The sequence below is a fragment of the Sceloporus occidentalis genome, unplaced genomic scaffold, assembly GCF_023333645.1.
Source record: "Sceloporus occidentalis isolate IW3139 unplaced genomic scaffold, rSceOcc1.0.p SCAF_3, whole genome shotgun sequence".
In the NCBI taxonomy this organism is placed as follows: Eukaryota; Metazoa; Chordata; class Lepidosauria; order Squamata; family Phrynosomatidae; genus Sceloporus; species Sceloporus occidentalis.
Window position 1 is genome coordinate 158,773,937 of NW_028316983.1, and position 13,515 is coordinate 158,787,451.

At 39.0% G+C, this 13,515-nt stretch overlaps 1 protein-coding gene across 6 annotated transcripts in view; it reads left to right on the top strand.

Annotated features, from left to right (window-relative positions):
- The window catches only part of LOC149316991 (uncharacterized), a 124,064-nt gene extending 115,507 nt beyond the window's left edge, over positions 1 to 8,557 (top strand). For 5 of the 6 annotated variants that reach the window (XM_089516633.1, XM_089516634.1, XM_089516630.1 and 2 more), the window contains one exon: positions 1,742 to 3,407. The gene's annotated coding sequence lies outside the window, so the exon portion shown is untranslated. Of the gene's footprint in view, positions 1 to 1,741; positions 3,408 to 6,777 lie in introns of those variants that run through there. The other variant, XM_089516629.1, reaches the window with a different exon arrangement.
- Positions 8,558 to 13,515: the final 4,958 nt, after the last annotated feature.

The window sequence follows — 13,515 nt, forward strand, 5'->3', positions numbered from 1 at the left end:
ATTCTTTCTTTAGGCAGAATTGTATCCAAAGCTACTGTACAGTGCTTGCACAGCCTATTTTTTAAATTACCACAGAAACTGAAGGGGTGTTTTCTTTTTAAATAAAGCACCGTGGGAACTTTGAGGGAATATCTATAGAAAGGTCTTTCTGAATTCTGCAAAGGCCGAAAATTCCTGCATTATCATAACCACTTCTGGTTGTTTTTACATGCCCTGAATATTAACTCTGGAACCAAAGAAAGGAAATATGTCACTTTTCATTCTAGTGCTAATTTTGAACAGAGTTTTAGTCCATGAGGAAATGTATAGTCTGCATTATGTGGTTACAAATATAATTGGTTGGTTTGTAACTCAAGCATTGCTTTGTAAAGACTGCTTTGCGTGCTTCAAGGTTCTTGCTTCATAATGGGTTCCTGTAAGTTGCATTACATGTCTCTATGTCTAAGCCACCAAAACCACATTGTTCCTAACCACTTCAACCATGTAGTGACTCAAATTTGTGGGAAGAGGCATATTTATCCCATCCAGATAACAATAAGGCAATGATTCTAACTTTGCCAGGCTCACTGCCACTTTGAAGCAGCTAGCAGAGAGCAATCCTATGGCTAGGTAGCAAATGAGATAGTCCTTCAATCAGCCTGTTGGGTTGACACCTTGCAGAAGTAAAAAAAAAAATGTGCCTAGTTGTGTTGCGGTATTTTTTTAAAAAACCACCTTAAGTGCCATTAGGATTTATTAGGACCACTGACTCCATCAGAACGGTGATTTTTTCCCCCAGCCTAGATGTTATACAAAACAAAATGGAAATAAGAGACAATTAAAAGGTTAAGCACTGTGAATAGGCCCAGACAGAGTGGTTGTTGTTGTTGTGTGCATTCAAGTCCTTTCTGACTTATGGCAACCTTGTGGCTAACCTACTGCATGGTTTTCTGGGGCTGAGAGCATGTGATTTGCTCAAGGTCACCCAGTGGGTTTCCATGGCTGAGCAAAGAAACAGACGATGATCTCCAGAATCATAGACCAATGCTCAAACTGCTACACCACACTCATGACCAATGGATATATCCCTTCAGATTGGTGAAAATGTGATTGGTTTTAACAGGAGCTACTCCTGGTTTTATGAGAAATGTCGCAATGAATGACAACCCTCTAAGAGACCCTATTATTAATCTACTTCAGTACCACATTTCAAAAGAGTTTAGTCCAACTTTCGCATACATACACAGAAATCAGAAATATGTTGGCATATATGATTCTGACTTTGGTATTCAAATGAATATCTTTACACTTGGGGATCCTTTCTAGTTCCTTCTCAGCTGCTTTACTAAAACTTGAGTCTTCTTGTGATTTCTTGACTACAGTCTCCACTTTGATAACTGAGCCAAGGTATAGTGTTTTTAAAATAATTTTGAGTGTTCCATCATCCATTTTAAAGTTCTGTAAATATTTTGTAGTCATTATTTTTGTTTTCTTCATATTCAGAAATTTTGCAATTTCTTCCTTAACTTTTATTATATGTTTTAGCTACTTTCTGCTAGTAATATAGTAATTCAGCTAGTTATTCTCAAAAGTTTCCAAAGTATGCATGAACCAGAGAGGAAGCTAGGCTTGCTACTACAATAGTAAACTATGGTTTCACTTGATGTCCAAAACGGCAACTGTAGATTTTATAGTAAATTCAGTTGAATGGCAGTGCTATGAAATGTGCATTTAACCAATTTCCCCCCTATTTCTTTCACAGAAAAAGGTTGCTGTGTGGTCACTGCTGTTATGATGTTTGGAAATACAAATCAGCAGTTTTGGTGCTTTGATTTCCGCTCCCCTTCTTCCCTTGAGAACTTGAGGCTTTTACTGTGTGGACCAACACCACTTGAACTGCAGGATTGCACCCTAGCCACACTGAGCTGCTTTCCTCCCCTGCTTTCTATCACTTTTCAGTGGCTGCTGGAGTCTGCTGGAAGGTGTTGCTATTTGAAGGCTGCATTAATTTGAGTTTTGGGGTTTTCATCATTGCTTCCATTTAGCTTGATATCTCTGGTTTTCCAGACAGCTGATGAAAAAATGGCGGGAGTTTCTTTTCAATTATCAAATCGCCTTCTCAGCTCAGCAAGTAGAGATTGTTTTGAAGATGGCTGTTTTCAAAGAAATCACATCGCAAAACAAGCTGGTAGCAAATGGGGAAAATGTGTATGACATTTAAGCCATGTTTAAGGTGGTCAGTGAATCTCCTACGGCACTGAATGGCACAAACAAATCAGAGCTTGGGGGAAATTACACTTTTTGGTCTATAACTTCTACAATCTCACAGTCTGCATGAATTGTGGAAATTGTAATCCTAGAAAAAGGACTGTTCCACATTTTGCAATGGGTGCCTCCTTTCAAGTCATCCTTAAATTTTCTTCCATGTTGCTAACTTAACACAATAATATCATTTTAGTTCAGATGGGTTAATTTAGGCCATTTGCAAGGAGGTGTTTTTAACCTGCCCCCTTTCAAATGTGCTAATCTAGTGCAAAAACTGAAAGTCATAATATTCCCCTGGCATTAGTGGGCTACAGTGTAAGATTCCAGATTCAAAGTCACTTGGTGGCCCTAGGAATGCCACTGTCTCTCAGCCTCAGCACCTCAGCTCAGTATTCAGAAAACAACACAGACCTACGGTACCTTGTAACTCTTTGAAGGATTACTCAGATAATATCCCTGAAATGCTTCAGAAATTCAAAACGTTTTATGTAAATGCTAGGTAATATTGATATTAGCGGAGCCCACAACCCACATGCGGTGCACAAGCCACATGAAATCCTATGATAATTTTGGTAATTTGCTTAGGTCCTCCATGCTCCCCATCTATCCTTGCTGCCAGCACATTTTGTTACTGGAAAAGGGATATAATTTAACTTAAAACTAGGTGCACGCACCCCATACACCTAGTTTTAAGGCTAAATTATAGTGCTTTTTGCCACTGTGCTTCTGCCATTTGGTCACCATAGTGGGGACAAGTATACCTCCCACACTGAAGTCATGAGGAGGGACAATGTGGTCCACCCAACCACCAGAATCAACTTTTTTACATGATTTAAGGAAGTTGATAGAGCTCCAGAAGGTTGAGCCAATGTGTTATTGACATAAAGATGTTATTCTGCATGCCTCATAATAGATAAGACTTCATCTACCAAAATAACTAGTGTAGGAGCAACCTCCAGTGAAGGGAAATTAAGCCAGTTGTGTTCTATGCTTAGAAGTAATGTATCATGAAATATCCCTACCATGAGTCATCACAAAATCTTTCATGTGGCTTTTGAAAGACAATTTTCCTGTATAAAATCTAGATCATGAACTTTATCGCACCCGTTTTTTGGCACTTTACAGGTACGAAAAGAGGATGCTTGTGTGTGCGTGCGTGCGACCGCCTCAAAATGGATTTTACCGCACGTTAAAGCATCCCCCCAAAGGCCCCGCTCTGTTCTGTTGCCGCAATCAATTCAGTGCTGACGGGCACCATTTTCCTCAGTTGGAAGACTTCCAACCAGAACATTTCACGCGCCTCAGCACTGAATTGGGACGGATTGCCGCAACGGAATGGAACGGGGCTTTTTGGGGAATGCTTTGATGTGCGGTAAAATCCATTTTGGGGTGGTCACATGTGCTCATGAGCATCCTCTTTTCATACCCTTAATGTGCCAAAAAACGGGTGCAATAAAGTCCACAGACTATTCCGTTTTACATTTTTAGCAAGTCCTGATTTGTTTGGCAATTGATGACAAGTTCATTTCAATGACATCTTTATAGTAATTACCAAATTTAATATATTTGGGAGGAAAGAATTTGAGTTTAATCAGTGATGTTTATCACACTATACTCTTATAGTGCTACTATTCCACTTTGACTGCTCTAGCTGCCTCCTGTTGCATTCTGGGATTTGCAGTTTTAAGGAGGGGTATTTAGAATTCTCAGGCAGAGAGAATTCTAAATACCCCTCCTTAAAACTGCAAATCCCAGAATGCAACAGGAGGCAGCTAGAGCAGTCAAAGTGGAATAGTAGCACTAAAAGAGTATAGTGTGATAAACACCAGAATGAATATACAAGAAATTAAAACTGGCAGATTTGTTTATCCAATTACTTTGAGAAATTAATTCTTAAAAGTCTAGGTTTGAATCCTTAGGTATTCAGCCAGCTCAATATTGAGTTAGGTTTGCCAACTCTTTTTCCCTCTTAGTGATGTCTCATATTTAATGCAGGGATGGCACTTAGCTACATAACTGCCCCTATCCCATTTGCACCATACTGATGTGTCTGGTGCAAATGGGAAGGAATTTTATTTCTATTTATGTTTCAAGATTTTACTAAAAATTCTGCATGGCCAAGATCAAAAGAACATTATTTAAAAAAAAAAATAAAGGCAAGAGGATACAAAACTAATATTTTCCCATCCAGCTCCTTGGCACTGGAAAGGAAAGTTCTTCTTTCATATTGCATTCTAAAAAGGACTTTATTATTTGTTTTAAATTACCATATAAGAAAACAATTATTGTTAGCACAATATTTTTCATATGAATGTAGATGCTACCAGCTCTGCTAGCGATGGGTTAGACAGCTATTCTGCAGTGCAACACTTTCTGACCTATTAATCTCACCTCCAGCTAAAACTGCAGGCTGAAGGTGGACTGAGATTTCAATATAAACTTTAGTGCCAGTATTAAGTATTAAGATTGTTTATTTTTCTCTCTGAATAATATTAATAAGCAGCATGTACTTATATATGTAACTGTGTGACTAGTAAACTAACCACAATTTTGGTCTTATATAGAGATTTTTTTAAAAATGACCTGGATCATTCTAGAAAACTAAAACATTATGCATCCATATTTTCAGATTTCAGTCCCTTGTTTATTATATGCAACCAACTGGGGCACAATGTTGTGTTTCCATAGGAAAGCTCATGGATTTGTTCCTGTGTGTGTGTATGGGGAGACAGTTAAACTTTAAGCTTGAATAGATCTTGAGGCTAGACTAAGTACTGCAAAACACTGTCAAGGAACCATCCAGCTCTGTTCTTGTAACCATCCTGTAGCCTCCCTGGCAACCCTAGTATGCACTCAAGAGAATGAGTCCAAGATTTAGCTCACTGATAGAAAGTCTAGCATTCTGTTGGTGAATTATGGTGTAAGTTAGAACCAGCATGGTGTACTGGCTTGAGCATTGGACTGTGACTCTGCAGACCAGGGTGTATTCACCACTTGGCCATGGAAACCCACAAGGTGACACTGGGCAAGCCATACCTTCTGAGGTTCAGAAGAAGGCAAAGACAAAACTCTTCTGAACAAATCTTGCCAAGAAAACGGTGTTATAGATTCGCCTGAGGGTCACTATAGTTGGAAATGACTTAAAGACACTGAAGAACACCAACAAATCAGACTTACACTATCACAGTTCACTTTTGTCGTTATTTCATAGGTTGGAATTCTGTTCCATCCATGCAGTGAATGAAATCCTCTCACTTCTAACCAGTGCTGCCCTCCACACTACAACCTTTCCCATGTTGGGAGATAACTCAGAATGCACCCAACTATTTTTCTATAGCTGAATGTGCTTCAAGAATATTATTTCTAGATAGCTCAGAAGGACAGGAAAATAGCTGGATGTGTTACTGCTCATCCCCTCACGCTATCCCCATGAGCTTCAGTAGAATGAAATAACTGTATGTCTTTTTAATAGTACAACTCTATGCATTCTGACTCAGAAATAGGTTCCTTCTAAAGCAGTGGAGCTTATTTCCAGGTAGGGAGTGCACTGGATTGGTTTCAAAAGGTATGAAGCAGCCTTTCCTCAAGGTGAATAGGTGAAAGCATCAGAAAACACAAAGATATGAACCTATGCTGGACTCTGGTGTTGATAGTATGTATAGAGTGCAGTCCTCTGAATGCTTTCCCCTCTTGAACTGAAGAAAACTGTGTCCACAGAGCACCAGCCAACTGAGATTCCATTCAGTGTTCACTGTCATTTAAGGTAATTGGAATGCATGAGAAATTGCTCTATCAAAGCTTTTGAGGCATCAATTTCTCCGATTTTCCATTTATCTGACTGAAATGTGGAACCAGTCACAATTTTGAGGCCAGAAATCTCCACATTTCCAGGCTTGCTATGTGAAAGGCTTGTTCTGTGAAAGAAAACAAATTGTGATTGACATTAAGTTCACATTTGGAAAAACAAAGGCACAGAAACCCCACAACCTACATTACTAAAACAGTAAAAATAGGCTTTTCTCAAGCATCCATTTGAAAATGCACATAACAATATGCATGGATTTTTTTAAAAAAAATAAATGAGATGGATCAGCATAGAACTGGCACAAAATAGAGGTGGAGAAAGGATAATGTCTGGAGGAACAGACTTAACAGATCTGTCCATTCCTAAATGTAATATTTTTGCAAGCTACGCACAATTATCACAATATTTTTTGTATTAAAAAAACCCATTCCTTTAAAAGAAGAAACAATGGGAAATCTGTGTAACACAAGAGAAATTGGGCTTTTAGAATCTCTCAAAAGCATGTGGCAATCTTGACAGTGTTTTGTTCCAACTATCTATTCATAAAACTGGCTGGTATTTCACAATCAGTATAATGGTTGGTTGTGAGTAAATGCACATTTGTTTTGTGCACATATGGCTTGTGTTGAAAGTGGTAGGAAATGCAACCTGTACATAATGCTTACAACTGCCATAGTATCAAAATGTTAGTTTTCATTCAAAGCACCTTTCCCTTTCTCATTTTTAAGGTTTCAGAATTGAAGTAAAACTTGACGCAGACAACTACTTCTTGATGACTATATAATCATTATTCAATGGCCGGAATCCTGTATGACTTTTCACACAACATAAATTTGTATACATTTAACCAAATATGAAGAAAACCAGTTACTGACTTGCAAAGAAGCGTAATAAGGGGACACCAACAAATTAGCCCAGTGTACATAGGGGAGCATCGCACATCCATTGTGCATCAGTCCCTTTGCCAGCTTTGTGATGTACATATGTGAAAGCAGTCTGCCATGTTGTGCTTCTTCACAGTTTTATTTTCTGCCCACACAAGTCCTCTTATGAGCAAGAAGTACCCTAACAGCATTCCGGCCAATATTTATTGCACTTTGAATAGCATGTTGTTAATAGTAGCTGACTTTTTAATTTTATAACTGATACAATCAGTTTATAGTTTGTTCTCATTGGTTTGGTCTTGTATTTCATAATCTATTTTTTCCCTAATTTTCTGTTAGGCTTATCAAACGAAATGGGTGTGGCAGCATTTATGTGGTTTTCCTTTTTATGTTTTTTATGGTGTTTTGCTTTGAAATTTTTGAAAATGTGAGTTGTGATGACTGAGAGTATGTTGGATGTGGAGAGCACTTTACAAGCTGTAGTTACTGCACTTGGCTGTATATTCACAGATGGGCAGAAGTGACTACAACTACTGTGTTGACGTTTTTAGTGAGGGAACAGTATGGAATACTTTCTACTGAGAAATGAATATGAAAGAAAATGTGTCAAGATCCAGACTCCTGAAATAACTATTTTTTTTGCAGGGATACATACATAGTCTGAATAAACTGCAAGCTTCTGTACATTGCGTGTACTTTTAGACCACAATCACTTTACAGTTCTTCCTTAGATACTCTGCCCTAAATCCAATTGTTTATCCTAACAAAAATAAACCCACTGGATCAAACTGCTGACTCGTAAGTCAACAAATGTATACATCTTATTGAGTCAATAGTTGGGTGTAGGAAATGGATTTAGGCCTCCGTTCCCTCACTACACAGATTTCATCTGTGAAATGTTGGAGGATTTACATAAGCTCAACATAGGATACACGTTGGTCTTTCTCCCTAGTTTATTGTCACAACAAGCCTAGGAGGAAGGACGAGCTGAGAAACAAGAGTGACCGGCCCAGAACCACCCAAGAAGTTTCATGGCTCAGTGCTGACTGAACCTATGTTTCTAACCACTATATAACAGTAGTTTTCCTGGAATTAACTCAGAACATCTGAAGTGAAATAATAGATGTTTTGCCCCCCTCCTCCCTCACTAAGCAACCACTGCCTTTCTATATAAATATGTGGGATTGGAAAGAAGTGCTTCCAAGACAAAATAAACAATTTATGAGTGTGCATGAGTTTAATTAGTCCAAGCACCTCTCAACTAAGTGCACAACAAATTGTTAGAAATACACCTCCAAAAGAAGGTACTATTTTATGCATGATTCTGTCCAAGTCTGGACTCTGCCAATAAGGCGAACTCATGATTAGCCATCATATATGTCCAATGGATCACTAAGTAGTGAGATGGAATTGCAATATTTGTTCCGAAGCTAGAAGATATTGGATGTGACTAGCCCACAAGGACCCTAAGGGAAATATATTTCAGACAGCAGTCCATGCAAGTTCATGGACCTTTGGGTTTGGTTACTGTTTTAATAGTCAGAAAAGATATCTTAAAACCATCATAGGTGCAGTCATGTTCATCTGCAGCCACAGCAAAATCAAAAGACTTCTAGCCAGCATCTTGACAAATAAATAGTAATGCAACCGGTTCTTTCACATATATATTTTTAAAATCTACAGCAGCTATGTGAATAATACAATGGCCATTTAACAACAACAAAAACTACAACTAATAAATAAATATCTCACTCTCTTCCCAGTCAATGGAACCATAAAGGACAAAATTCATCAGTGAAATAGATGCTGGTCAGTGAAATTTCTAGATCAATACAAATGTATACCTGCTTTCACTCAACAGCAACTAGCTGTGATATCTTTTATCTGTATAATTCTGGCCCTAACAAATGTATACATAAGATAAATAAAGAAAGGCTTTCAGTTAAGATCCGGAAGACAGCAATGGCAATTGCTTCACAGCAGTGGTGCAAATGTCTATTATTATTATTATTTAAAGAATTTGGCCCTCAGAAAGAAAGGATGCTGCATCTTAACACATGTTCATTAACAGTAAAATGGTGTTGTGTTTCATATACATATAGTGTACATTTGGCTTAACATTGAATCAACAGTAGGAACATGTAAACCAGTGGTTCTCAAAGTAAGTATGTTTTCTACCAATATTTATGCCTCCCAAAGACACCATCAAGGAGGTGGCAGATAAGGCAGCACCTGCCTGTAGTAACTTCTTGAAAGTCAAAGAATCAAATGATAGATACATGGATTAATAATAATAATAATAATAATAATAATAATAATAAGATTTCACAAATATGAAAGTCCAGAAAGACAATCTCCCCCCAATTGCACAAAAGCAGAACATTGTTAGAATGGTCTTCAGCCACCACTTGGAAAAATGACCGCATTGGCTGGGAGATTCTGGGAGTTGTAATTCAGAAAAATAAATTGTCCAAATTCTGCTCTCATACTTGGCCATCCATCCAAGTGGTGAGTGGGAGTGAGGAGCTACCTAAAATTTGCTGAAAACAGGAAGAATCTGGGAAAGCTTACTGTTCATTCTTTACCAACTAGATCACTCTCTAAGCAGTCCCATCTCCTGCTTTGAGAACCCTGGGTTTAGGCTGAAAATTTCACCTTCCATGAAGGCTTATAGGTCAACATTTAACTACTTGTTTATAGTACTAGAAGGAATATGCGTTGAGGTAGTAATTTGTAAATATGCCGCTCAGGTCTGTTTTAAGGTTACGAAAGTCATGAGCATTACAAATACAGACCGTGGCACTTAGTACTTTTTCTGTGTTTCAGAGTTTGGGTGTGTTTTTTTAAAGGCATAGAATGGCTTAAATAGATTCAGAACTGTAAAATGTGCAGATGCTTTTGTAATAAATGCATTGTTTTTATAGATGTAAACACCTTCTGTTATTTAAAAAAACAGAGCAAATGTGTACACAGATTATTGTAGAATAAATAATGATTTTGTTTACTCAAAGGTGTGCAGTTTATTTGTGTCTAAATTTGGCCAGTTAGCTTTCAGATTAGATTCAGGTTTTCACTATGAAATTTTATCTCAAAATTCACCTGTTGTCCACTTGTGTATATCTCTTTATTCTTTTGGGAAACGTAACATATTGTGAGCTGCCTGTCAAATATCAAAATCAGGTACTACCAGATGTTAAATACTGGTATGAATATTTTGCGATAATCTGAATAGCCCGATAGCATCCTCTGAATATTCAACATAAAAATGCCAAGAGAGGAATTTCAGATTTTAAGAACAATTTCACATCAGCTCCAGTTTGAGTTGCTAAGAAACCAGACTATTCCTGCAACAGAAGCACATCTTTGGTTCCTCTGCAATGAACGAGTGACAGGTAACTGATTTAGTATATGAATGAGTGACTGCAAAAACACAGAGAGATAGTTGGGTAATTATTGCTGGTTTGTTACAGTATCTAATAGTCACCATAACTGATTCACTCTCTTTTCCTCAAGCAAGAAAAATCAGAAACCAGTATCTTTAACATCTCTTGCTTAGTTCAACTATAGCACTAAACTAGTTTGTTCAGCTGAACTCAGGTTTCTCTGAAGATGCGAGCCACAGATGCTGGCGAACCGTCAGGAAGAAACTCTTCTAGAACACGGCCACATAGCCCGAAAAACCCACAAAAAACTGTGGATGCCGGCCATGAAAGCCTTCAACTTCACATTGAAATCAGGTTTCTTTCTATGATCCAGTGTGTTCTAATCATCTTACTTTGGTTTGTTTGCACCCAAAAAATAGCAACCTGAAACCATTTTAAGCTGAGATATGAATCTGAAAACTTGGTTTGATTTGAAACCTTGATATAAAGTCAGCTTATATCAAATGTAGAATTTTTTTACATCATACTTAGTATATCATTCTTAATAGTAATCTTGTGGGGCTGAGCAGACCAGCATAAAGAGCTGGCTTCAGAGTGGCGTGGTGGTGTAGTGACTGCACACTGCCCGCCCTGACTCCGCCCGCAAATTGGCATCATGCTGCCCACCTGCCCAGATGGCGGGCAGCGTGGGAACATTCCTATGGCACAGCAATTACACACTGCATGCTGCAGGAGCAGAGAAGAGCCATGGCAGTGGTAAAAGGGGTGCCTTTTTCCAATGCAAAAAGGAGTGGCATTTTGCCACTCCGTTTTGTGCAGGGAAAAGGCTGGTTCAAGCCTGTGGCATGTGGTTGCCATGACCCCAGTCTGGTGCACAAAGGGATGGCATGACTCCACCCCTTTAGGGCCATCTGTTTTTGGCCTTAATTTGATACTTTGCTCATGGATTTGTTGAAAGCAACAAAGTGGATAGCATTTACATTCTCCACTCCATTTCTGTAGTTGACCAATGGCAAACAAACTAGTGCTACATTGCCAGAATTCAGCCATCATACAGAAAAATCTTTGAAATAAGAACTCGGATCATTTTTTTTAAAAAAAGTTTCAGATGAAACAACCTGTGGCTTATTTTATCATCAATGAATGAGCCCCTGTTTTCTTCATCAAATCACAGGCCCTGTTTCTTGTTGAAATGGGAACAGCAGCAAGGACAGCTGCCTAGGGTCAAATGTCAGTAAGCACCTGTAGCACAAATACATGAGCTAGGCATGGAAAATTTGGAAGCAGAAGCCAAAATGCTGTTGGGACTTTCTGCTAAATTCACTGGTCAACAGTTGGACTTTTTGCATACAGAAGACTCTGAGATCACCTTGTGTGAATATTCTCCTGGGCTGTTCAACAGCCCTGACATTTCCAGAATGATTAATAGGGGCAGCTCGACAATTTCACACCAGTCAGTCTAGAAACCTTAGTTCACTCTGCAATCCCACTGATTTACATCAGCATTGTATTACACTATGCCAGTTCTTAACAGGATCTTTGCTAGAGTCAGAGAAAGGCTTGAGGTCACAGAGTTCTACCAAAGAGTAATGTAAGGCAAGTGAGGAGAAGCCAAAGCCAAGCAGCAGTCCAGGGTCTAGTTCTCAATAGCAAACAATGAGGAAGATTCCAAGAGATAAAGTGAAACACAGGCCAAGATCAGGATCTCTCAGATTAGTCAAACAAAGGTCATAGGATACAAGGGACAGCAGGAAGGGTCTGGCACTCAGAAGAATCATCAGTTTTGCAACACTAAGAGTAAGACTGGTGGTATTCAGCTGCTAAGGCCCCATCCAGAGCTCAGCTGCAAGCATTTTGGCATTTCCAACCTCCAAAAAAGCTCCTACCGTCTTCTCTTGTGACAGCTCCTCTCCTAGTCACCTCAGGATGAACCTATTTCTATAGTCAATGACATTCTCATGGACTTGGATGGTGTCTAGTCTTGTCATCTGATTCCAGAGGGAAGCTGTCTCTGTCTAAGGGTGCAGCTCTTAAATACACTGAGGATCTTGAGTCTTCAGGGGTGCCATCTCCTTGTCATTCTTTGGTTCTGGGAGCTCACACTCATCTTTGGTGGAGGTGTCCCCTCAAAGTGTGTGACAACAAAATTTTAGAAAACCAATGATTTAATGTTATGTTGTGACATCACTACATCCTGCCATACTCATCTCCCAGGTGGATATGAGCCCCTCCCCTTCCTGCTGCTAACAAAGAACTCTAATTTTTGGAAAAGAACATGCCTCGTGGGTGATTTAAGTGCTGGTCAAGTAGTTTTGCCTTCCTCTGAACAAGTGATGGTGGACCTTTTAGACATCAAGTGCCCAAACATGGTAGTATTCCTGCACCAGGAGTTACCTGGTGCTGGAGGGGAGCTTCCAGGGGGACAGGACTTTTTTGGGGGGTGAGATATCTGGGAGAAACCCAAGGCACACTCTCTCAGCCTCAGGCTAGCAATAGCAATCCATCTCTGAAGAAACTTGCCAAGAAAACCGCAGATTCCAGAATTCCATAGCATTGTGCCTTAGCAGTTAAAGTGGTGTCAAACTGCATTAATTCTGTAGTGTAGATGCAGCCTTGGTCACTTCCTTTTCCTATTTTTCTATAATGTGCATTTCCTGTTAGATAACCTCACCTGCTCATCTCAAATACCATGTTCCTTACTATTTCCCCGTTTTGTCCCATTTTGATGCTTGACCCTGCATGCCTTATACAAGATCCTTAGTGTCAGCACTACGACTATTTACTTCTATTTCAGTTGTTGTGTGCCTTCAAGTTGTTTCCGACTTATGACGACCCTAAGGTGAAACTGTCATGGTTTTTTCTGTTGCTGAGAGGGTGTGACCATCCTTATATCCCTGGACTGCCTTCTGGGAATTGGTCTCTGGCTGCCTCATCAATGTTTGTCTCACCCTTGGATATGTCTTCTCTCAACCATGCAGAAATCAGGATCTTTCTTTGAGTGCTAAGGTAGAACGCAGTTTCATCAGTTGCACAAAATGACTGAATAAGGAAACATTTCTGTTCAAAAATGTCTTTACATTAGATCCACCAATTTGAAATGGATTATTTAAGCACATATAGTTATGGAAATAACTATAGTTATAGCACGTATAGTTATTAGAAAACAATTATAGAAACAACATTTATAATCTTAGCAAAA